Here is a 27,328-nt window from a genome sequence, read left to right as displayed (position 1 = left end):
CACTACAGCATGACAAAGTGGTGGGGGCGGCCATGACTCAAGATAGGTACAATGTTTGTGTAACAAGAGAAAAGTGTTAGTCAATAAGTCATTTTCTTTGCAGATTAAACTGATAATACCTGATGTTTTTCTCTATGAATAGATCGATGACTTAATATAGATGATGGAGAAAGGCAAAGTCATTTGAGAGAGACAGATGTGAGAGAGCAACCTGGATGAGACGACAAAGACAAGGAGAGAGACATTTTAGAATTCAAATGTTGTTTACTCTGTGACTCACTGTAAACTAAACACACTTGGCATGTTAGCATAACCACAAAGGATATGTCAAAGGACAATGGCAACCTTTTCGGCAGATTCTTTTTGGCAGCAAATTTAAATGGTGCAGTTCCTGGAGGGGAAAGCTTGTGACCATTAGAGCTTGTGAAATAAAGGCAGAGATGCAGCCAAACCATTAAAACACATTGAGACTTTTCTCCTAAACACAAAGGGCTGTGTTATGTACATACTAGCCATATTAAACGCATGGCAGGCAACACGCATCACTTTGTCAGAGTGGGTGTTCTGAATATATCAGGGAAGGTCCATATATTATTTAAGCAGTGTAGCGATGGTGTGTGTTTTCTGAGCAGAGCGAAAGATGAAACTACTCTAGAAAGGATGGTTCGCTCCCACACATGCAGCTGTGTTCACTCTCTTAACACACACATGCACTCAAGCATGTGCACCCACCTACACACACACACACACACACACACACACACACACACACACACACACACACACACACACACACACACACACACACACACACACACACACACACACACACACACACACACACACACACACATACACACACACACACACACACACACACACACACACAGAAGTATCTTTGGAGGCTCAGCAGGCGTGCTGTCACCCCAACTGTCTGATTAATGATTTTTCTCCCGCTTCCTATCCTATCATCCTCTCTTTCCCTCTCTGCCAGGTGTTGCCATTAACTGACAATGTTGCTCAGAGTAAATCAGCTGTTGGCCATACTCAGGTTGAAGCTTATCATGTTAAGCTGTTTACATGCACTTTTTAAACCTGACAACTCACTGTTGCAGTGACTAAACCTGTGAACATCTGTGGATATCTGTGCACCTGTGGTGAGCCATCCGCACTCTGATAGAATGAAACCATACTGTTTACTGACTTTACCGCTTACAAAAGGAGAATAACTGGAAAGGAAAAATGAATATCCACATAAAATTATCTATAATAAATAATTTATGAAAGTAGGCTCCTGATACAACATCAAAAAATTACCACTCATGTTTGTTCATGTGTTAACAATGTGATTTAAAAACAAAATAGTTTGTATACTAGATAATGAGCCTCAAAAGCCCCAAAGGAAGAGGGAATATTAACTGTTCCTTCTTAATGTTATTCCTAGACTCTTTCACAAGTATAGTAATACTATGTTAAATATGGACGCATGATTGGCCTGTTGAAAGCCAAAGTAGCACTAATACTAAAGGTTGTCGTGTAAGTGTATGTTATGCTAATCAGGAATACAAACAGGAAGGGTCGTAAGCCTCATCTTGACATTAGCATTCCTCAGCAAAGGTTTCTTGCAATTATGGTGCTGTATAAATGTAAGCTGATACTGCCAACTCCGTCACATTGTTGCTATGGAAAAGAGATACTCTAAGCTAAATCCCTCATATGTGCCTGTCATGTTTTAAATGTGCTCTGCACTCCAAAGTGAAACCTGTTGTGACAATTTAATCGCACACCATGCAGACAACTATGAGAGTGAAGACATGAAAGCCATTGATCACAAAATATGTACTCAACAGTTGGCATATCTAACAAGGTGTATGTCAAAATACCTAAATAGATTCATTTTGTTTAGATTTTTAACTTTCCAGCTTAATAGAAAGGAAAGGCAGTCACTTAAGGCAGAGCAGAGATAATATTAGATCATCCCTGTAGGGCTTGAGAAGACTGAGCATCTACAGCCATGCAAGCAGTTCTCAGGCACAGCAGTTATTTGAGGTTACGCCAAAAACACAAGCAGCAGCAACGTACGGCATATGGCTAGTGAAATGGCTCTAAAAAGCTCAGGTTCTTGTCTGAACTTAGCAAGAAACAGCTGTTTTTATTCTGCGGCCAAACCTTGTTGATAGAGCAGAGGCTAAAGCATCAACAATCCCTGAATTCTTGTCAATCAATTTAAACAACATAATTTCACACAAAAACTTCAAGCAACAGGGAGGTGGGCTGATGATCTTCAAAGTCATTTTACATTTTTCATTTTGGCACAGTGGTTAATTAACAGAATTCATTGCAATCTCCACTAAATAATAGAAACATTATTTTATTATGGACCAACGTTGAGGATCAACAGACAGACACTGCCAGAGCCATGCCACAAATATTGGTGAACTGGTAGTAAACACATGTATAAATATAAGGCAGTTGGCAAAGTTGACATCTATTTTCAATAATGCAATGAACTAAACTTGTCTTTCTGAGTAGGGGTATAGATTTTGGGATTGGTTTGAGGTCAGTTGATTACACCAAAGATTAACTGTTTGATTCGATTAGCCTGTTGCTGCTCCAACAGGCTAATCAATCTTATTAGTGTTGCTAAACAAATTACTTCTGACAAAATTTTTAAAAAAGCCGTTATCATAAACAAAAATAAGTTAATTGAAATTGTTGACTGAGGTCAATATTCTTTGTGGTGGTGACACCTGCTTTTTTTTAATATGGGTCAAATTTCAAAGATGTTAATTAGGAGATAAAAGGTATTTTTATCACTCTCATAATGAATCCTGCTCTGTATGGGTACATTAATTTTGTCGGGTCCCTGTGTGCTTGCTGTTTTAAAACAAATTCAGATTGGTTGGAGGGGTGCATAAGATCACTTGATTAGGACAGCTTGCTACACCACAGGCCAACTGGCATCTAATCAGCACGCACATGCGCACACATGCGCACACATGCGCGCACGCACGCACGCACACACACACACACACACACACACACACACACACACACACACACACACACACACACACACACACACACACACACACACACACACACACACACACACACACACACACACACACACACACACACACACACACACACACACACACACACACACACACCTCTCTCTGTTTCTATCTCTCTTACATACTTTTGAAGCTGCCAACATTGTAACCACTGGTTGCAGTACCAAACTATTCAAATGATACAGATGAAAAAACAACGAAGAGGGGATTATTTCAGTTTTAAAAAACAAGAATAATGGCGAGGAAAAAATGTGTTTAATAAAGAAGAAACTTTGAGGTTCACAGTGTGAGAAATGGAAGATGGTGAAATACAGAAAGGGAATAGTGGTTTGTTTCAGGGAGGCCTGAAGATGACCACAGAGTTCATGTGGAGCCACCCTGTGTCTCCTTTTTTGAAATCTGTGTTTTTATTGTGTAAGTCTGTGTTTCCAGCCATTGATTCTTACTACTGTGTCCACAAGAGTCCGCAATTACTCTGTCACATTCGTCATAAACCAGCAGTTGTTGCTTTCAGTTTTACCTGAGAAACATGTCAGGGAGTGCAGTTTTGTGTTTTTACTTTGCTGAGTTGGCCCTAGCACCACTTAGTACAGAAAGTAAAAGGTGCCTGGTCGTGCTTTTAAAGCCTGTTTCTCCGCGCAGCAGCTTAACTGACTAGTTAAATCTCCATCCACCTACCACTCCACTCCACTCATACTTGAACTCTTACACCTGAAAGTGATCACTTGACTGTCTGTGGCTAGCGCTCGAGAGTTGGCTCAGTTCACACTTGTTTCTTTTACTTTTAATAGACAGAACACCATTTAAGAAGAGCTGTAGGTTCTTAGAATAATGTAGGCTTTGGAATTAGTAATAAAAGGTAAATCAGTGTGATTGTTGTATTTGTTTTTAGTGAGAAGCAGGAGGCAGAACTCTGTTGTATTAAAAGGCAGTCGGAGTATCAAAGTACCGCTTGTGGGTGATGTATGATTTCATTTAAATAAAGGGCATTTTATCATATTAATCACCATCCCTAATGTAACAGACTTTGGCCAGTTGATAATACTACACCAACTACAATTAAAAATAGCAGAGCAGTAGTTACAGAAAAACAACAAAAAGACTGGTTGTGTCCTTGATCGTTAAGGGAAGATCTCTTGAGTGAGATAATGTAGACTTCCAGGCATATCACAAATATTTCAGACTATTCCAGATTGGCCTCACCATAGTTTTGCACAAAGGAAGTAAACTATGTCCTGATGAAGCAAACCTGGAGAGTTTCAGTTCTCTGTAACTTTTAAAGTGTAATATTGTGTCCTTATGATCATCCTTCTCTTCAAGTCACAGTAGCTCAGGTAGCAGTTGCTACAGAGCAGAATAGAAAAACAGCGGCAGAGACATAGACAAACACAGAGAGTGAAACTTGAGAAGTTTACTTTGCAGCAAATTAGAAATCTGGGCAAAAACGTTAAAATATATTAAGGATCATGTTACTGTGAGCTATACTGCTGGATTCTTTGCACACCAAATACATTATCGCTAAAGTGAATGACATCCACTATAACTTGGCCAGAGGTCAGCAAAAGCAACACCCTGCAGTTGTGGAATTGAGACCAAAAAAACATCAGCTTTATCAGATATACACAAATCTTGTTCCTTTGAAAATGCTTATTCCCAAAACATACAGAATAAACTAATTGTTGCAAAACTTTGGAAAAGGTGAAACCATACAGTAGCAAACAATATAACTAATTTGACCTATTCAGCTGGTAAATGGAATAAAAAACTATGAAAGCTGTCGAGCACAAACTATTTGGAGCAAAAATGACAGGCATCAATTTACAAAAAGCACGATACAACCACTTATTACTCGCTGTAAACAATTGAATATAACATCATGTCAGCAGTCACTTACAAACAGAGATAAATCTGTGGTCTCAATCTGGATTTAGAAACACATCTCTACACCGAGTAGTGGCTATTAGAAAATCCAACTTCTTGAAATAGGACACTGAGCTGCGAACTCATTTCAGCGAAGTAGATATGATAATAGCTCCGGACTGTAGCACATTAAAGAGACACTTCTCATACTTTCACATAAATCACTTCTCAGTTATGTTCCCTACAGGAGGATTTCAGTCTGCTCAATCTGTGTCTTAAACGCGTACGGAATAGATTTAAGCAATTCAAAATTCTCTTCGTGGATTCTTGACTAAGCCCTCAGGGCGCAGTAGGTGGCAGACCACTATCAACCAGGCAGAGCTTTTCCACACTACTTCAGACTCTTTCATTTGACTTTTTTTACATTTAAAAAAATAAGTAAAATAAGGGGTAAAGCTGAGAGGCTGAAAAAGACTGTTGATATGCATGAGCTGAACTCAAGAAAACTTACAGGCAATTAAGCCGCCTCGCACATCCAACTCTTTCATTATTTCTTTATTCTAATGTTTTACTTCCAGAAGAACTTAGCGCTAAAAACAACTTTTACAAAGCAGGCTTTGCCATGCTTACGTTTCTTCAGCTCTCCAGTGAACAGAAGAGTAGCTTTATATGACGTTTAGCAAAAGGTTTGTGCAACTGCATAACTGTGAATGCATTAAACCACTGAAGCACATTAAGTATATAGGCTGATATAATTGTATCTTTCATATTATTCAAGTAGGAATATCAACACTGTAATACAGCTTTCTTTATCACTTCTCACTTTTTGTTTCCTTTAAAATGTCAGTGTTTTAAATAAGTGAACATTTTGAAGTGATTTTGGAAAATAATGAGAGTTAGTTTGATATACTGCACAATGTATACAAAATATGACAACTCGGAGCATGTTGTTCAAAAAGACTGTAATATGACTGTTTAAGGAACACTGTCATAGTCTGTAATAATACAGGGTTCAAAATAAAACATAAAATTGTGGATGGTGACATTTTAGCATCATAATATTGTATTTCCATTAAAATACAAACATTTGTATGATAATGCTATGACCATATTTGCTATAGCTTCACTGTTTTTCTAATAATTCAAACAACCCTCCCATTTATATGACCAGTAAAAAAAACAACACATTTTCGTCGTTATGTTAACACAAGATAAACCATACCATGTATGGATTCGTAATTGGTCCTTGTTTAAAGCATTCTACTTTTAGCCAATAACGACTTGGTAAGAGAAAGCATTCCCTATCTGCCTTGATAGCTTTGATTTGTGATGTTGCATTTTAGCATATTTAAATCAGACCATATTTATCTTATCCAAGTCTGTTGTTGCCAAGTATTAGTAATGTTATGATACCTGGCAATTTCAGATGTGGGTTTTGGAAATAATATTAGGTAAATAGAGATGCATAACTGGATATTCTTTCTATACAGTGGCCTCATCATCACTGTTGTCATATCCATACAACAACATGTTCTTTTTTTTTAAGTGGATGACATTATCCACTGCTCTAATTTGAAAATGGCTTGAGGCTTGAGAGGTTGCCTGTGATGAATGCAATATCAGTTGGGATAAATTCAATTAAATTGTTGTCTTTATAGCTGGCTATTGAATAGGAGTATAATCAAAATGGCACAATGGCTGCTGTCCTTAGGCCATGTGTGTCCCCTAAGTAGACACTATGTAGTAAATACTGGAGGTTTTTTGGTAAATGGGACTCTTGAGAAACTACTCACAGCATGAAGCCGTGTTCTGAGGTGTCTCACGAGCACTTATGCCTTAATGCTAACACGAACAATTTTGCAGACAATTCTCTATTATGTCTTCTTATCGCAACCCTGAATGTGAGCCTTAGTGAATGCACTTAATTGTTCTACTACGGCAAAATATGAGGATCTACATATCATGCCAGATAGCATTCAGTAAATTCATTAAAAGTTGAAAGACCTGTAGAGAAAGAGAGTAACAGAAAAATTGAGATACAGACAGGCTGCCATACAAGTAGAAGAGGGTTTGACAGGGAATTGTCTAAGAATGACAACAAGCAGGTGTATTGAGATTCTCCTTCTCTTTGGTACAATGACTTGTAGGTTTACATAAATAACAATTGTCTTTGAACACTCAAAATGCATATTGCAGTAATTTGGGCAACTCTGAAAACCAACCGTTCTAGTTGATGTCTTTAAATGTAAAATATACAGTGGGTTGAGAACTAAAAATGAGAGAGACCAACAAGCTGAGTCGTCAAGGATAAAAAAGAAAGGACGAGAGGACAGGGAGGCTGAAAAAACTAACTGAAGACAAGATGAAACACTGAAAGACCAAATTCGCCTGTTAAATTGCACAGTAATGAGGTCCAGGAGAAACCAAGTGTTGAGGAATGGACCACAGGATATTGTGTCTAACAGTGGCCATGGCTAACTGCAGCAATATGTGTGTGTAAATGGAAATGTCTTATATTACTACGGGTTGATTGGGTTATATTGCGAAGTTTAGATCAGCCAGACCCCTTATTATAACTGCATAGACAGTCACGCACGCACGCACGCACGCACGCACGCACGCACGCACGCACGCACGCATGCACGCACGCACTCACTCACACACTCACACACACACACACACACACACACACACAGGGTGGAAAAACACCTGAAGTTCTGTGACTGATCACTGCCCAGTGAATGGATGTAACAAGGAGCAGGTGGGAGGGGGAGAGTGAGGAAACTGAGGGGAGGCAAGCAAATATAGTGGTGGGAGAAAGGACAAATTATAGTCGTGTCGTAGAGGGAGGACAGAAAAATAAAAATTGTTCAAGAGAAGGCAATGAAGAAATGGAGACATTGAGAGAGGGTGAACACATCTTATTAAACAGAAGTTTAAATATACACAGTAATTGTAGGATGAATTCATATAGATGATCAAGTGTGGAATGTGCAAATGAGGATATAATGAATAGAGCAGAGCATTGGAGGGCAGGCAATTTGAGGAGGCAGTGATCAAATGAGGGAAATAGAGTGAGAGGCTGACAAATGTAGAGGAGGGGAAACACATGGAGGAAGAGATGACCAAATGGGGAGAGTGTTAGGAGTTTGAATTGAGGGGTTGACAAAATGGAGGAAGAAGGCAATGATATTTGAGTGTAAGCATTTAGGATACTTAACATCTCAAGGTCATGATGACTGATTTTGATTCAAACTGAGTAGATGTAATTAAAAATGTCGAAAACAATTGTGTGAAATATTGTGTAAAGTTTGGTTGTCAGTAAGAACAAACTAAATCTCACAAAAAGACATTTCCATATGGGATTTGGAAAATGCTGAGCTTTAGAGACCAAAAACAGCTCACACAGTGTTTTTGCAAACCAGCCAATTACAATACAATTACATGAAGTAAAACACTCTGGCTCACCTAGAAACACATTTAGATTTACATCGTAGTACAATGATTGACCAAGCATTCATGCACAATCTGACATGCCTCAAAATGCATACTGTATAGTCATGGAGGTTGAGTTTGTGAAGAAATAATTGTATAAGATCCATCTTGCAGTGTGAAAAGCAATGAACCTGTAAGCTTGCTGTTATTGCACAGTGAGAGGGGTTTTTAGATGAAAGAAAAGAGGTAAAGGGAGGGAAGACAAGTACAATGGTGAGGGGCAATATAGGTTAGGAGAGTACAGAGCTTGGGATATAAAACGAACTTGGTTATCTGGCGAACACTCCCAAAAAATGTAGAAAAAATGGGACAGGGATGATGGTAAAATGAAACCTAGGGCACAGGGTTCAAAGGAAAACAAGGAAATTGAAAGGAGAAGCAGTAGACAGAAACAAAGAGTGTGATATACTACAGTATACCAACAGGCAAAAAAAGGCAATAGACAGACATGAAAGAGGGATAGACAGACATAGACTGAGAGAGACCGGTGGCGGTGTTGTGTGGGAGGTGGAGAGAATGCAATGGAGAGGTCAGTGTTAACTGCTGTGGTCTGGTTTTCTCCCTGAGACCTATCACAACCTATCAACTCACTCCAGTGGAACACACACACTCATACACACACAATGTAGTGCCTCCCCGTCGATGTGGACAGGCTAAATAGAGAGAAATAGTAGTGCTGTAAGTGGTTGGGAGATGGAGAGAGGGGGGAGATCAAATTGTTTCAGATGAGAGAGGCTGGTGCAAGATCATACTACCTGTGTGTGTGTGTGTGTAGAGTGTGTTGATGGGTGTGTGTGTAATTTTGCACATGGGTGCCTTTGTGCTTTTCAGAGGGGAGATGGAATCCATTTGAGAGAAAGGGTATACTGCACCATTATTTTGTGTATGGTCTACAACCTGCCCACACTTTAGTTGTGAGTTTGATTTGGTCAAGGTCGCAGACCGGCTACCACTATGCCATTCTGACAGCAAGAGTTCATGCACAGTGTCAGAAACCTACATGACGGATGTGTTATTGATTACAGTGTTGAGTGATCAAAGTCCTGGGCACAGTTAAGCCCAGGTATGTCACCATTTGTTAAAGAACCAGTGAAGTTTAATTGTCACATTACTGTGCAGTTCAAGGAAAGGCACACTTTGTTGTTACCTATTTTATTTATTGTGCTGGAACAGAAGAACAATCTCTTTGTTTGTAATACATGAAATGATGGTCACGTCTGACAAACTTCAATAAAGGTTAAACGCTGATGCAGCATTGACTGAGATATCTTGACTGTTAGTCCTTAACATGGGTCATTTTTCAAAAACATTTGATGGTTCCCTTAATGCTAATCTATAGCTAATCAGGCAATCCCTGGTAGATACCAACTCCACAATATCCAGTGTTTAGCACAAGCTAACTGTTAAGCAGTCTCAAACCTACAATCAGGGGCATTTCTCAGACCTGACAAAGCTTTTCCACATCACAGTATAATTTAACCGTCACACCCTGAGTATTAATCCCCACGACTATCAGATGATTGGTGAGGTTACACCACTACTATTGGGTATGTTCCCTTTTAAGTATGTTCTCTTTTGTTATGATACTGTATACTAGCATAGACAACCATATTTTCCAGATTTATTCAAAAATACAAACTGACTGTAAAGGCTCTAAGTGGGGAAAGAAGAGGCAGACAGGAATGGGAGCGGACGATAAGGGACAGCAAAGGCAGCTGTCAGTCATCGTCAGTCATGTGGCAAAATTGGCCAAGAGGCGGGGAATAGAGATAATGCTTTTACAGGTCACCTGCACAAATGATCTGTGTCACCATGGGCTTTTACCGAAACCTTTGTTTGATTTAGGGGGAGAGGGGCTTAAAATGTATCCTAACGTAATATTAACAGTCCAGAGGTTTGTTCATCTCCACAGTGTTTACTTGTAATGGGTTCATGTCAAAAGGTGTTTTAGGGATCACTTCCTTTGGATTAAGAGTACTTCTCTCCATTAAGCTGGCTCACATGAAGTCATATTGATTGACACTGAACTACTCAACAGACTTTAACGACAGACAGAAATGGTGAGATACCTTTTATATGCAGTAAAGTATTTCAGGTTCTCCATGTCTGTTTATTCACTTCCTCATTCCTCCTTTCTCCTTTCTACCCTCCTTTTTTCTCACTTCCCATTCTATTTTTGTATGTCATCCTCTCTACCAGTCATCTCTTTCAACTAAATGAATATATTTGTTCCCTATATTTCACATTTCCACCAGTAGAAGCTTCATAGTGGCTGGCAGTGAGGATTCATCACATGAATTAGTCATTCCCCTTTATTCATTATTAAAATAAAATGATTTATCATGGTTTAAGTACAGCTATCCCATCCAAATACAAAATCCCCCTGCAGTCAAAACACAGATATCACAGTTACCAAGGGTTTAATTTTCCCCCCGAGACTTGTGCTTTCCATCAGAAATAATTAATGTCTCCTTCTGTTGTTATTCTACTTTTTATTTCCCTTAAATTAACTCAAATGCTTATGCCTCAGAATCAGAAATGGCAGAATGAATTCCCACATCAGACATACCATCTTATCCTACTATTTTACAAAGTGGGTTTATTTCAGCACTAGCACAGAAAGGAACGTACAATAACACATGAGATTATACAAAACAAAATAATGCAACAAAGATATCTGACTGAAGGTACTGTTCCCCCCAAACATACGCTATAAGCAGGCTAGTAAACTGCTTGGAGTTGCAATTGCTTATCAAAGATGTGAGGACCTTATGTGCCGGTACACAGTGCAAGACAGATAATGTGAACATTTATGTGCACAAACTAAAATGTAATTATCTTTGCTGATGTTTAGGATGAATGTTTGGAGATGTATCTGTGTATTAATGTCATGGACCGTTGTGTTCTGATAGATTCATCCTCCTCCTCTCGCCTAATCTCTAATCCCTTGCACAGCTGGGGCTCTATGTGTGTGTGTGTGTGTGTGTGTGTGTGTGTGTGTGTGTGTGTGTGTGTGTGTGTGTCTGCATGTAAGTGTGTCCGTGTTAAGCTTCATATCAGTGTTTGAGAGTTGCATTTGCATGCGGATATGTGTTTGCAACCCTCTATGTGTGACTATGTGCCTGAGGGGTTCAAACAGTGTCATCTTTAACAATATTTTGTCAAGTGTGCTGTCCTTCTTAGTGCATAGCTGACTTATTTCCATCCTCTGACACATTAAAGAGCTGTAATTGCATAAAGTCAGACTATACTACATTTTTAACCCATCAACTGTATTCATATTAATTGATTAAAGTTACTTTTATTAATGATCATTTTCACAAAAACATTCAAATATATATAAAGATAAAATGAATAAACAAACACCATTTTTGAGCGAGGAGAGTTCGGGCAGAGCTTGATGGAGAGAGTTCTTATTTTTGTATACAGCTGCCAATGCGTTTGCTGTTTTAGAAAATATACAACACAACACACTTTCTTCCTCTTAAGACATTAATTGTGCATTGGATGAGCTAAGTGTTTTTCAAAACCAAATGAATGGCAAACATGTTGATGTGTGGCCCCAAAATCTTACATTCAGTAGTATTGAGATGACTGATGTCCATGTGTCATGGCAGCAGCTTGGAAATGCAGTGCTGCTTATACATCTTCATCTCACACAGTTCACTTGTCAATATTCAAGTCATTACATTCCTATTTGGTGTGACATATTTCTAACTTACTTTCTGTATGTGTGAGAGTGCCAGTGACAGCTTCCATATTTAGGACACTGTGTGTGCAGTATGTCCATGTGTGTGCTTGTAGTTACAAGCCTTAGTGTTCTTAAGTGCACTGGGCACATATGTGTGAGCATAGGCGATCACACAACATCAGAGCTGGATATCACATGTAGCACTGTGTCCAGATCACTGTGTGCCCTTGGTGGATACACTTCCACACATGCATGCTTCAGCTGACATACTGTGTGCTTTTACACGGTGCGCCTGTGAAGTTGTGCGTGTAGTGCTAAAAGGCTTGGCTGTCAGCTGGGAGCTTTCAGAGGTCATGACATCAACATTTAACCATACAAAATGCTCTCTGATAGACATGTTTGCACCTCACTAATATACCTAGTAATTTCCAGTTTATCAGATTCATTAATATGTTTGCATTTGGAACTCATATGTGATTGACAAATGGACTACACTCACATATTTCTTTGATATTCATGCATTACTGCGGCTGCTTTCAGGAATGTGTTATGTGACTGCCATCCTTTACTATATATTGCCCTGTGCTTCTATAGTCGGATGTTGCTGCTTGTATTTGAAGTCATATATTGCTGTCCTATATCCAACATTTTCCTTTCTCCACCTGCCCTCTTAACTTTTGCTTTATTAAAAACAAAAAAGAGAAAACTATAACAGACCTGTGTATCCTACTAAAACACAAATGATCTCATCAAGGAGATTAACATTTCTAATCAAATTTAGTCTTGAAAAACTCTACGGCAGGTGTAATGAGGTCATTTTGAATGTTGACAATCATTTCTCGAGAGAAAAGCAGCTTTGATTTGTTGATTAAATGGACTCTATGATTAGCAAACTGGTGGTAGCCATGGTAACAGTTCCTCTTTGTGTTTCGTATTCTGCATTTGTCCTTCAGCCAGAAGTCTCAGGTGAATCCTCTCTCAATATTGCACATTTATTGTCTATGAGCACTGCCTTTGACACTCACATTGACCTGTGTTAAGCTAGACAAGGAGGGTAGGAAGGCGTGCTTTGTGCAATATACATGCAGTGCAATAAAAGCTCCTGCAATTTCTACTACTAATGTATTGTAACACAAGCACTCACACCAAGACATGACTTTGTAGATGTTTTCCTGTGATATTAAATACTTCATATGTTACACTGCCTTGGCAGCAAATCTAAAAGTAATGTATTTCGGGTGCAACATTTGAATTGAACAACATGGGCCACCCCCTTCATTTCTTGGGTGTTTAAATGAGATGGTTAAAACTGAAAGCGAATGGATGAATATCTTAAAACAAACCTTTATTTTTAAAAGAAATCGTTTAGGAGTCATTTTACTTGATGTGAGTTGTGGTTCGACATCTTTACCTGACTCTCAACATAATTACCCCACACCAGTTATACTGATGTGTTCAGTTTCTAAAGTGGCTCCAGTGATGAGACAGTAAGGGACATGGAGAGATACAAAGGGAGATAAGTGTGTGTGTGTGTGTGTGTGTGTGTGTGTGTGTGTGTGTGTGTGTGTGTGTGTGTGTGTGTGTGTGTGTGTGTGTGTGTGTGTGTGTGTGTGTGTGTGTGTGTGTGTGTGCGTGCGTGCGTGCGTGTGCATGTGTGTGCGTGTGCGTTTCAAAATCCGTATGGCTGTGTCTATGTCATGTTGGTTGGATTGCAGAGCAGATGGGTTTATAATGAGGAAACAGAATGATTCTGATAATGATGACCGGATAATTATACTGCATCTGAAGTAGGGAGGAAGGCGCAGGGAGGGTGGCAGTGGTGTTTTAAAAAGATTAAAAAACAGAGTGGAATGGATGACAGAAACAGGAGTGCTTGAACACAAAGAGGGGGTAAGATGAGCCCAATTCAGTGTGTCATGGGAAATGAGACATAAGATAATAGCAAAGTGCCCAAAGGCAATCTTAAAATATCTTATACAGAAATATGTACACTTTACGTAAATGTAACAATAGGAAACCACATCTCATTTAATGCTGACATATCCTGTTCTAGATAGATGACTTAAACAACATCTATACTGAAATTATGTTGGGCATGTTTTGGAATACCTCTTAATGACTAAGAAACGTACTATATGTGCCAATCTGATCTTTATATTCAGTCTTACTGTATTTGCTTAATTTATGGACAAACAGTAACATATTTAAGCAAATTACTTCAGGTGTAAGGCCTTAGCCTTGAAATTGCAAACAAAATTACTCGCAAGTAATTAATTCACACGCATAAAAGCAACCTTTAACATTGTCTCAATTGTTCTACTGCTTTTCATTACAACATGAAATCTACCATATCATTACAGTAAGACTTTAAGAAATTAAATCATGTAATGGACCTCAGTGTCGGTGACAAGTTGGAATACTCAAATTTTAGGTATAATTCACACCGGCCGGCGTTAAATGTTTAATAAAAGGCCTCTCTCGCAACATTATACGGTGATGTTAACTTCAAGCATGACAGAGTGTGAGACTAGAGCAGATGGTTTGAATCAGTTTAGAAATTCAACTGTTTTTATCACAAATCCTTTCTCAGGGATATGATGCTAATGTGACATGCATGGTGTGGTCTGTGGATGAGATTGTATACAGGTGTTAACAGTTTTTTCAAACAGTTTATGCAGGAACGGTCAAAAACCGGCAGGCACAATGACATTTTGACAGGTACATGTACAGCACATTCTGTGTCCTTCGCATTATAAAGAGAAGTCATGGAAAACACAGAGAATAGGAGATTGTTAAAGAGTTTATTTTATATAAAGTGTATATGTATTTGAATCACATAACCATAAAGGAGAAGATGCGATATTGTAGGTAACACTTTCACATCTAAATAAAATACTGATATGTCCAAGTTAGCATTTATTCACAACTCTGCAGTACTCCTACTTGGAAGCTGATAGGTGAGCTTGTGTTTGAAACAAATACATCATTAAAAGAAAAGATAAATTGGAAAACAACAAGTGTATCAAAGAGAGGGATAAGGAAGCATAAGGAATATAAGAAACATGTTTTTTGAGAAAGAAAGAGTCGTTTGCTACCTGATTTCAAAAAATAAAAGACAACAGTTAAAACGCATTAGCAGGTGCGTTTGTGTTAAGGAAGCAGTACTATGTGTGCTTCACTATGGCTGTTCATCTGACACCTTTTTCACATTAGTCTTTGTTTCTTCTTTTACTTTTATGTTCAAGTATCAGGGTGATGTCAGTTAAAAGCCATCACACACACGCACAGACCTTCTGCTTTGTACTTACAAAGACACTTTCCCTTTCTCCCTCTTTAATTTTGTATTCATGCACATGCTTATATACACGCACACACCAGGCTCACTGACAGGTCATTTCACCACAATCTAAAATAGCTGAGTGGAGAGAACAGAATGCTAAATATAGAGGCAAACTGAGGAGAATACCAACGACTTTCAAGATCATACAATACATAGGAGCAGCGTGATGGTGGCGATAAGGCATGTTTTGGAATGGCAGGGCAAGACCTAAAGGTGGTTAATGAAAGGATTAAAATAAATCTAATTAAAAGTGTTATTTTAGAAGTTTCATTTATTTGGAATTTTGCTTTAACAAAGTCTAGATTTTTTTTGATGAAATACAGTCAAATGGATGTTAATGTATGTTCAAGTTAACATTTTTGATTTATCATGGATAGAGCATTATATGATACTAATTTTAAAAGTTCACATGTTGAACCTCTTGATATCAGTTATTATCGTTACTTTGTAATGAAAGGTTGCTTTTTAAACCGTTTTTTTCTTTTGCCTCCACCAAACTAACATGAAATCGAACATTAAACATCTGACTTCGGTAGTTGCGAAGCGTCAGCATTTATCTTTCATGTTACCTAGCACAAAGTAGGATGGATTGGACCCAATACACAAACATTAATCCTTACTCTTTTTAATGTAAGTTTACTTAAGAAAATATATCTTATATGGTTCACTGAAGTAGTGTTATGGTTTTTTTATAGTGCCATCCTCACTCACATGCTGCCTTTAGTGTTGTTTCATCATTGTTTGATTTTATTTGATCTGATTGTCATAGAAAATACAATGTAAATTGACTGCATGGATTTTTAAACATAATTCAGATATCAGGCTGATTTAGTATGTGTTTTTATGTTGGACTTTTGCTAGTGAAAAAACCCTGTGTGATCAATTTATTCATGTTTTAAAAGGTAAAAGACTTATTCACATTAAAACAAAATGAAAAAAGCACCTCAAATGAACACAGGTTGGGTTTAAGGAGGAAATAGGTGCTCCTGATCAAAAGAGAAACGTGGAGGCAAATAAAATAATTGAACATGGGCATAATTTTGCAATTCACTGGGCACCAAATGTTCCCACAATTAATTAAGTTAAGGAGATTAATTAAGTAATTCAAGGTAAAAAATTCTGAATACAAGGTAACAAATTAGTATCATTACAAATTACTTTTCCTCCCTCAAGACCTACCAGGCTTAATAGATAAAAATTGGCAATATAGTATTTTAAGATGGAGCCTTGGTGGTTTATAAATGACACTCTTCTGAGGTTTGCTATCATTTTAAGTATCTCATTGAAGCTAGCAGAACCTGCCACGAAGGACTTAAACATAGCTGCAGCATCAGCATATCATACCACAGAGTATCCTCTTGTGTATAATTGTTTTGATAGTAAGAGGCAGAATAAAGTGTGGATCTCAAAGTGTGTGTGTTTGTGTGTGTTTGTGTGTGTGTGTGTGTGTGTGTGTGTGTGTGTGTGTGTGTGTGTGTGTGTGTGTGTGTGTGTGTGTGTGTGTGTGTGTGTGTATGCTGGTGGTGTGCATGTGTGTTATACATGTTTTAGTTTTTTGAAGGGAAAGTGGGGATGCCCCTTTGAAGATAATTAACACCTTTTAAGTCAAAATCAGACCGTGAATATGTCATCAATTATAAACTACAACAATAACACCGGCAACCTGAACAAGAATGTAAAAAAGATGTTCAGTACTGCTGGTGTCGCTGCTCATTGAGACGTGGTGTAAGGATGTTAGTGAAAAATAACAATGTATTATCATCCTTACTATTGTCATTATTAGACCCTGGTGGACAACTTATTTGCATGGTGCTGTGTTTAATGTCTACAAACCAATCAGCTACCCTACTTTTGTGTCAGATTGCTGTTTCATGTCTTAGTTATGGGACGACTTTAGGGCTCCGATGGGAGAAAGGATTTTCTAATAACCTGCAGCAGCGTGTTATAGCTAAGCTGGCTGAAATACTGACTGCCGACGTGTTCTCAACCTGTGTGTGTGTGTGTGTGTGTGTGACCGCGTGTGCGTGCATGCGTCCGTGCGTGCGTGTGTGTATACTGCGCTTCATGGAAACAAACTGTCAGTTTCAATTTGATAGTACTTTGATTCCTGATGGGATGAATTGTTAAAAACACTGACATAACTTTTGCATCAGTGCCCACATTTTTCAGTTCAGTCATTGAACATTTATATCGTGCACGGACTTCTAGGTTTCCTGTTGGGAAGATTGTAAATGGGGTCTTGATGTCTTATTTTAGAGAGCTTGTAGTGTAGAGTTATTGCAAGATAAATACAAATAGATATAATATTGAAATGAGACAATGTGTGGAGGAGAATATGTTCCTTTAAGGGCATCTTTGGAGTTTGAACATTGAGCATCAAGCTGGGGTGTTCCCGTATTTGTGTGGATAAGTGAGCCAGACTACTTTTGTGCTTTGTCTAAATGGAGGAAGAACAATTTTCAGCCTTACATTTTGTTGGCAGGAATGCTTGGACAGCTTCTTTTTATATGTGAACAAATGGTCCCAAAAGTCACAAGTGGTTTAAAATGTTGTTACTGAAATATGTTTACAACTATTGGATGGATCGAGTGATAGCGTAAATTCACTTAGTTATGCCCTTAATGATTATCCACGATATCATCAGGTTAAGAATGTTATCTTGCTAACATACTTAACTAAAATGACAAACAAGGTCAACTTAGATCTCATAAATATTTGCATATTAAGATTGTCATCATGGGCATTTGGGCAATGTCAGCATTTAGCTCAAAGCACTCGTCCACTTACAGTAAATCGCCTCAAAGAGCCGCAAGTGTGGCTGTAGACTTATAAACAATCACACACTAACCCTTGTCTTGTTTTTCTGTGTTCTTTCCTCAGGTCTTTGGATCCATATCCCTGGCACATCTTTTCAGTGCATCTACCAGTCACACCCATGTATCTTCATGTTGAGGCCTAATAAATCACAGCAGACCACATAGAGGTAAGCAAGGACTCACTAACAGTTTTTACTCTGCTATTTATCGGCCTATATGCAGTTTTGAACCGTTCCAATGGAGGGATGCAACATTGACTCTGTTCAGAATTGTGCTTGCTTGTTCCTTTTAAATTGTACCTGAAACATTTATTGCCAATTTTAATTAATACAATGTTAATGTTTCCCTTTGGGAAGTTAGAGAAGTATAGGGTATTTCCTAATGTTATGATGCATATATTTCAATTACAGATATACTATACTTTCCTAAAATTAACAAACTAGACATCTTCATTTTTGTTTTGATGTGCCAGTTCCTGATTTACTTTTGGAATATATTCTTGTATGTGTTTTATATTATGGTATTCCCCTTAAATGGTTTAGCATGGGTTGGTTGAACATCCTTCATATGCATGTCCCTGTGTACAGTATCTGTGAGAGTAAATGAGTTTAAAATGTACCCATGTGCCTGCCTGATTTACCATAATTATAAGAGGTTGAGTGTACTCATTACCATGTGGATGTAAATCTCTCCATGTGTGTGCGTGCTGTCTCTCACTGTGGCTGTGTGTGTATGTCTGATAAGAGCAGCGCTGCAGTCCTATGTGCTCTGCCTCTGTCAGAGACAAATTAGCAGGGCTGGGAAAGTACGGAAGGCCAGACAGGTTTGCACCGAGGCAGCTAAGCAGAGCCCAGATGGTGGAATTGATACAGGAGATATAGATGGATGTTAATCAAAGAAGGATAGGCTGTTAGAATCTGTAAAACCCTATACAGTACGTTCAGTGTACTCAAAACTTCTGTGGAAGCTGGTTTCATAAAAAAATATTGTCACACTTCCCTGCTGTTGTCTAAAAACAATATAACAAAGCCTCTTAGTAGGACATTTACACTTTTCAAAGAAGGGAGACCTGCTGGCTGAAGCAATATTAGGCTATAATTATTTTTCAGCTTTCATGTTGTTGCTAGATATAGATGCTAGATAAATACTTTGAAAAGGCAATACAGTCATTCATCTATTGGACATAACATGTAAGTTTTAAGGACTACATATTTTGCTTTCTTACAAATATGTAGTGTAATCAGGCTGTGATGATAAAAAACCTGCTGGGTTTTCACACAAACAGATTTTAGACAGTGAGGATTTTTTCACAGTGGCTTCACCCTTCAGACCAGTTGGAACAGAGGTCACAAACAACAAAATATTTCAGATAGTGAAACCAACATGATCTATAAAGCTTTAAAGATAAACTGCAGTCTTGTAAGGATCCTCTATACATTGATACATCAAGATACAAATTGATTGGGTAGTGTACATGTGTAGATTTGTCACTACACAACATGAAAAACCTCGACCCGAGATACTCGCTTATCTCTTTAGTTTCTACTGGCTGGCTTTTTCAGATGAGCAGAAGGTTAAAACTTTATTTTATTGGCCTTTTTTTCTGTTCAAAGTCTCATAAATGTGTGACTTCTGGCAGCCACCCAAAACACGGCAACAAAGTCTAGTCAGACAATCAGTATAGGCCATAACAGTTCTCCAAACATTTTTTGGCAGTGGAGGTGAGCCTTTTCCCCCAACAGTATTTTCTGTTATTACTTTAAATCCCATTTTAAAAAATAGTTATATGCATTGGGGATGCTTTCTAACTGCATCTTGTTCAACAAAACACACATTTGCTGTATGTGGAGGATAAGGTGATTGTAGTTATTGTGTGTAAACGGTATGTGAATGCAGCTCTCTCATAACTTTCTTTTGTCTATAGCAACGGCTTCTTTGGCATAATGGTTGTGTTTAAATGCAACTGTACATTTAACAAAACTTCACAAGACCTTTAAAAATAATACAAAAGGACATAAATGTGTGTCTCAATCCAATAATTTCAGAGGTTGCAGCACAATTTGCACCACCATTTTATTTATTCCCCTCCTGCTTGCAGCCTTCCCTGCCTTTCTCGCAATGTTTTCTTTTCCGCAAACACCCGAGAAATACATAAACCCCGGGCAAGTTTATTAGAGTAAACATCTAAGATATTTTATCTAATTTAGTAAAGTCGTTTCAAACTTGAAGAGAAACAAACAAATTATACTCATCCAACACTGATGCAACTTCAGATGATTCGTTTTTGACATTCAAATAACTTTTTACTTAGTTTTCAACGAGACAACGAGTCAAACAACAATCTTCTTATCTGCCTTTTAATTTCTAAGATAACTAAAAATGTCTCATTTGAACTATCTGGTATCTGTCACAATACAGCCTATTTCTATTTCTTTATCCCCTTGTGAAATCTTTTCATAGATTACACATCTGAATAGAATAAAGTAGGCAGCATGCTATCAAAGAAGTTACCACTTATCTAAGATTAGTTATCTTGGAAATTGAAGGGGATTGATGTGGGGGAATCAGATGTTTGAAGTCTACATCTCTAGAGTTTAAGTTGCATAAGTTCACAAGCATAGAAGGACGGGAATAGGTCACAGTTGTGTGTGTGTGTGTGTGTGTGTGTGTGTGTGTGTGTGTGTGTGTGTGTGTGTGTGTGTGTGTGTGTGTGTGTGTGTGTGTGTGTGTGTGTGTGTGTGTGTGTGTGTGTGTGTGTGGTTCTGAAATTGCTATCCAATCATAAGTGCAGTGTGTACTTCATGCAAACATACAGTTCACTTAGACATGTGTATTATGTTCTTTAAATCAGCAAAAAAAAAGCACTCAAGTTAATGAAGAGGTCAAGCATCTCTAAGTTAAAGTTCCAGGTTGAAACCTTTTTATCGATCCATTTATTCTGTTCCAAAGCCATACATGTTGGACTTCCTTCTGATCTGAGTCTTATTAACAAAACAGTGTGGTTTGTGGTATTCTGGTTTCTCTTTTCATCCAACACACACATGCATTTATCTGTGCAAATTCCAAGTCCTCAAAATAATCTGTCAATTTAAATGTGTCAAGAAAATGTCTAGCAACTGGGCACTGTCATCCCCCCATGTGCTTACCTGTCCATTCACACAAATATAAAAGGTTCTATAATGTCAACATACTGTATATATTGAATACAATACATGCATCTGAGGTCAACAGGAAGAGCTTGGTAGTCTTAAGAGGAAAAGGGTATTTCACAGTCTTTCAAACTGTAGAATATGAGGCTCTCATAGTCTTAGGAGACAATGTATCAGTAATTAGTGAACAAAGCATTTGAGCATTTTTCGAGTTTGCCTTGTCAGACTGTACATGGCAACAGGCCAAATGTGGTGCCATTTTTTATTCAAAGCATGTCATGTTGTTTTTGAAAACATGCCATAATTTTGTTACAGTATGCAGCTGGCCTTACAGTGCTGTCCAATTAAGGGAATCTTACACCATCACTTTGTGACGTCAATTGACCAGACGCAGGTCTAATGTCACAAACTCTGCACCAATCAGTTAAACTGATGAAGGCTATGTGTACATGAAGTGTTTTAGATGTACCTATGTGTGCAACCATGTCTGTTTTTTTGTTTTTTTAATAACAGTTGGAGAACTAAAAGATAATATGCCAGTAATAACGCATGCTGTTTCTTAGATACTCTATGATATCTAATATGGGTTCAAATTCAGTCTCCAGTCTTGTGTCCAGCAGTGATAATGTACAGTCTTCCAGCTCTGACAAACTTACATGCTACAGGAATCATATGATTATGCTGTTGCTCATTAATCATCAATAATTTTGTTTTTAAAAAACATGTGTCAATTCATAATGCACATTTTAATCATATGCAAATGTCAGAATAAGTCAAGATTATTGACCATTAAAATCCCAGAAATACATGAAATAACACATTTGAACATATTTAATAACAGGGTTTTCCCCACCGCAAATAAACAACTTTGATTGTCAGTGAAAGAATAATTTGCGCAGGAACAAACAGGCATCTTATATTGTTTTGCCGTTTCAAGGACAACACTTATCTCACACTGATACTTATAAAGCTCTCATTACCCATAAGTATATTCAAAGACCTTATGTTATGTTACTCTGCAACCAAGAAAGAACAGCAAACCATGTAATCTCTGAATGCATCCTCTCTGTGATGTCTTATCCTAGCCCATATGATTGAATCAAAACATGTCTCTGCAATCTATACGTAAACAAATTGAAATTTGTTTGTTATTATATTCAGAAATATACTTGCATTGTTTTGAATAAAACTATGTGTTCAGGAATGCTGCTGTTCTGATAATCTAAAGAACACATTTAACATGTGGGCTGTGTAAAGGAGCTTTCCAACCTACACTGTCTGGTTTGTATGAAGCCATCTCTGGCTTGTTTGCCAGATGAGTGTAGTACATTTTGGTAGAAGTAAAAGCTGTCAATCAAACCCTAATTAATAAGTCATAAGCGGTTAATATTGCTGTGCTTGTATTCAACTCCCTTAACTTTGACAGTTCATTAAGCCCACTAAAAACTGTGTGACAGCAATCCCACAGTAATCAGCCCCAAATCATTACTGTCTCTACCTTAGTTAGATAGTAATTATGCATAACATGCAGTCAATTTGCAGTCTAATAGTACTAATAATGACTACACATTTTTAGTGAGCTCTATGTGACCAAATAACAAACGCACACACACACACACACACACACACACACACACACACACACACACACACACACACACACACACACACACACACACACACACACACACACACACACACACACACACACACACACAGGTATGTATATATATATATATATATATATAAACTTAGACTTAAATGAGCTCATCTAGTTAACAGGAATGTCCTTCATAACCTATGATTTCAACTAGTCTCTTGTCAGTAAATTTGACTTTATTGGACCGCAAGGCAGAGAGCATGTGCAGCTGGATACTCTTGATCTCAGCTGGTTTAACAGCAATCTCTTCAAGAATGGATATCATTACTGGAAGATTGATGAATATTTCATTCAATCTCAGTGGAACTTCAGAAAACACACTATATGCGTGATTTCAGACACATTTCCTTAATTGTATCTGTTAAAACAAAAGAGAAAACTACTCCCACAGTATTTAGATAAACATTTACTGAAATGCCACACTCAAATTAAGGGAAGTAAATAAGTAGATCATTGTCTTAATGAAGCTGTAAGAACTGTAGTAAAGGAGGGTTGCTTTTGGCAGCCAGATCAGTGAAGGTAAACCATTGACCATCATCCTCCAAATAGAGGTTCCTGCACACTGGTATTAAATGTTGGGGATTGACCTTTACATCCACAGATTCATCACCTTGTATAGTGGTCCTGACTGTTAGATATCCATGACAGAGAATAACGGACAACATAATGTCTGGAATAGGCTCAATAAGGATTTATTAAAAGTGGTTAGACCCACTTAGGTGAGAGTGAATATTGAAATAGCATATCATTCTATTACAATTCAAACTTTACTTTCATATAACAGGTTCTGATTTGGTGTTATACAAAACATACTCTTTACCATACAACATGCATTTTATTTTGCTGCATCACGCCAGAATCTGTATCACACAACCCTCTCTGTCCATATGTGCGCCAGCCACCCGCCGTGACCTTCACTCATTGGCCTCTCAAAGGATGTCTTGTGCCTCCCCTCTGTACATTCTCATAAGTGTGATTATACAACATGCCAGATCATATCATGGCTAAGGTAAATAACGTAATAGATTCTCCACACAGAGGCCCTAGATAAATATGGAATCTTAACGTTCTATTGAAACTGAAGACCATGGCAGCCATGTCATTCTCTAAGCTGCCCCTGAAAGCCATTATATTCATATTTCTTCATAGCAATGAAGCCATATTACCATATGAAGGCCATAGGATAATATTATTATCAGCCAGCTCACTGTGTGTGCCTCTCCAGTGGCAGGGATCATTTCAAAGCACAGCCCAAAGCACAAGTGCATATGTGTGTATGTGTGCTTGTGCGTGTGTGTGTGCATGTGTGTGTGGGATCAGTTCCCTGAAGCGACAGCTGCACGCCGAGTTCCTGAATGGAGAAAGCTTCTCTGTGATGACTACCAAGTGGCACATGTGTCTTTTTTTCCTCTCATTTCTCTTACTTTGTACTTTCCCTTATCTTTTCCTTTATTTCCCTCTTGTGATCTGCTTCTTATTTCCCCATGTTCCTGTTGGCCTATACTCTTCTAACCCCTCTCTTCTCATTTACCCCCTCTCAGTTCTACATCTCCCATCCCCTTTTCTTTTTTCTATAATATTATTACTCCCCAATCACCATAATCACTGAATCAGAACTGCTTGCTTCTGCTCTCTGCAAAATGAGACACATCTGTCACATCTACAACCTCTATTAAACATTGAATAAGGGCAGAATAAAGACGGGAAGGAAGGCAGGAAAGGATGGAAGAAAGCATAAAAAAAGGAGTCAACAAAAGGAAAGGGAACAATTAAAAATTGTAGAAAGAAAAAAAAAGGGATTGGGGGCGAAGAGAGTAAGAATGTATGGAAACCTGGTGAAAAGAAAGGGGTATATATTTAGCACGGTTTCAGATTACGAGTCGTTTGATGTCAGCGCTCCATTAGCTAGAGCAGTGAGTATTTCAGAACTCTTGCTGTACAGAAAAAAAGTGTCTCTGTGAGTGTTTGTGTGTGTGTGTGTGTGTGTGTGTGTGTGTGTGTGTGTGTGTGTGTGTGTGTGTGTGTGTGTGTGTGTGTGTGTGTGTGTGTGTGCATGATAGCATGCATACATGTATTTGTGTGTAAGGGTTCATACGTGTGTTTTTGTGTGTGAGCGCGACAAAGATAGATGGAGGGAGGCTTGAGAGAAAACCATGTATTGTGTTCTTCATGGCCTCTTGGTTTGTGAGCCCGAAGGCCACAAATATAAAGGTGAACACACCCCATTGGAACACTGGGTTGTAGTTTTAATCTTTCCAATTATCATGCCGTTATTATAATCTACAGGTTAACGTTAGCTCTTTTAAAGTTTTTCATTTTTCAAGGTCGATTTTGGCTGTGCTTGTTCCAGCAGATCAAACAGCTAATGATCAAACAGCTTAGGTATTCCTATTCCCTTGACTGCCTTGGTTGATATTCCATTGCTTGTTGATACTTTTGCTGTTTTTGTCACTAGGTTGCAGTTTTTCTGTTATGATTACCTCTTTGATAACTGTCCTTACATTCAATTCAGTGGGATAGGGGTAGAAATGATTGAAAAGCCATTTTAAAAGTAATGGAAAACAATAACACTTGTAAAACAATTTAAGGTTTTGGTCCCTGCTTCTGCTTCTTCTACTACAAAACAAGATGCCATGCATTGCATATTCTCACCAAAAGTGAAGAATAAAAAGGAGCAGAAGATGTCGCATATTTACATAACAACAACATCCCCAGTTTGAGACTACAAAAAGTGACATCCCCCCATTCCCCGCACCATGGTGGCTAATGAAAGACTTGCAATGATCTAGCAGAACCATTGACATGGCAACATGAACTGAATCACATTTGCCAACTTTTCATTAACTACAATGTTAACCTTTACATTAATAGATATCTACTCACACAACAGATTTCTAAAATCTAATGATATGAAATGAAAGGTAAAACAATTTCACACAAACCATTTGGCAGTCAAAAACAAGACCGGTTGGAACTAGACACAGTGACAGGCAGAGCTTTATGTTACACAGGAATAAAAATAGCATTATTGATGTTTGGAGCTGAAAATCATATCATACAGCTCTGCTGAGAGTGAGATGGAAGCTGTTAGTTCCGCAGGAGGGTCAGAAGACGGGTAAAAAGAAGTTACTGTATCCATCTACCGGAGCAGAAAAACAAGGATCTTGAACCAGAGCGGCCCCAATTAGACATGGGGATGATGAAGAAGATGAACAGCTTGTTATATAGCAGGGCGGAAAGAGGAACTGATAGATTTATGTATTACATTTCATGTTGGACTAAAAGAGGATGAGAGGAGGCAAAAGAGATGATCGGTATCATGCAGATGAGAGAGCAGCAGTGTGTCAGTGTGTGTGTCGGAGTGGTTAGCATGACAGCAAAACAGAGGCTGTAGTAAATTGTCCACTGACATGCAGCGAGACAAGCATTGATGCACTTCACTAGCAGCAGCAATCACCTCATTATCTACTGTACTGACAGGGAGAGGGCTTAGTGTTCGAAAGACCTTACATATGGGGACATAGAGTCTGAACATAAACAGGAAAAATAGGATGACAAAAACACAAAAGGAGAGTGAGATTAATATAGACTGAAAGAAACATAGTTGGAGACCGAGTGTTAAACAGAAAGAAGAGAAGTAAATAGAGATAGGAGAGGAGACTGAAAGAGTCATGTAACAAAAGATCCATTAGCAAATGTCTGTTTCTCTCCTCTGCTTAGATCTCTGAAAGAAAGACTGTGTGTGTGTGTGTGTGTGTGTGTGTGTGTGTGTGTGTGTGTGTGTGTGTGTGTGTGTGTGTGTGTGTGTGTGTGTGTGTGTGTGTGTGTGTGTGTGTGTGTGTGTGGCTGAGATACCAGTGGTGTATCAATTCCAAATTGGGGTTGAGGGTTTGTCTGGGCAACTGTCTGTATCAGCACCTGTGTCTCTCTATTGAAAAAACGAGATGATCTATGCTGTTTATTTTTATCGCTTTCTAAAATCCTTTTGTTCCTGGCTGACAGTGTGATACACTGGAGCATGTCTTCCCTCAAATTTGAATTGAAAACTCAGAGGGGTTGTGTACGGCTGTGAAATGATCAACCTTTCCAATCCATTTATCTTTTTTTTGCCTAAATTCTGTTACGTGGGAAGTATTTTTTCTTGGGTGGCTCCTTTTTGCTGTTCTCCTCAAGGCTTATAGTAGTTGGCTTGCTCTTGCATGTGCACCATGGGACCAGATGTGTTTAACTGCACAGGATT

General features: G+C 38.3%; 1 protein-coding gene across 2 annotated transcripts in view; it reads left to right on the top strand.

Moving 5' to 3' along the window:
• zgc:172282 (leucine-rich repeat and fibronectin type III domain-containing protein 1-like protein) overlaps positions 1 to 27,328 on the top strand; it is a 132,604-nt gene that overhangs the window by 36,801 nt on the left and 68,475 nt on the right. For both annotated transcript variants that reach the window (XM_063906311.1, XM_063906310.1), the window contains exon 2: positions 18,344 to 18,446. The gene's annotated coding sequence lies outside the window, so the exon portion shown is untranslated. The remainder of the gene's footprint in view (positions 1 to 18,343; positions 18,447 to 27,328) is intronic.

This window comes from Eleginops maclovinus, chromosome 18 (genome assembly GCF_036324505.1).
Source record: "Eleginops maclovinus isolate JMC-PN-2008 ecotype Puerto Natales chromosome 18, JC_Emac_rtc_rv5, whole genome shotgun sequence".
NCBI classification, from domain to species: Eukaryota; Metazoa; Chordata; class Actinopteri; order Perciformes; family Eleginopidae; genus Eleginops; species Eleginops maclovinus.
This window is presented reverse-complemented; position numbering and strand designations above follow the sequence as displayed.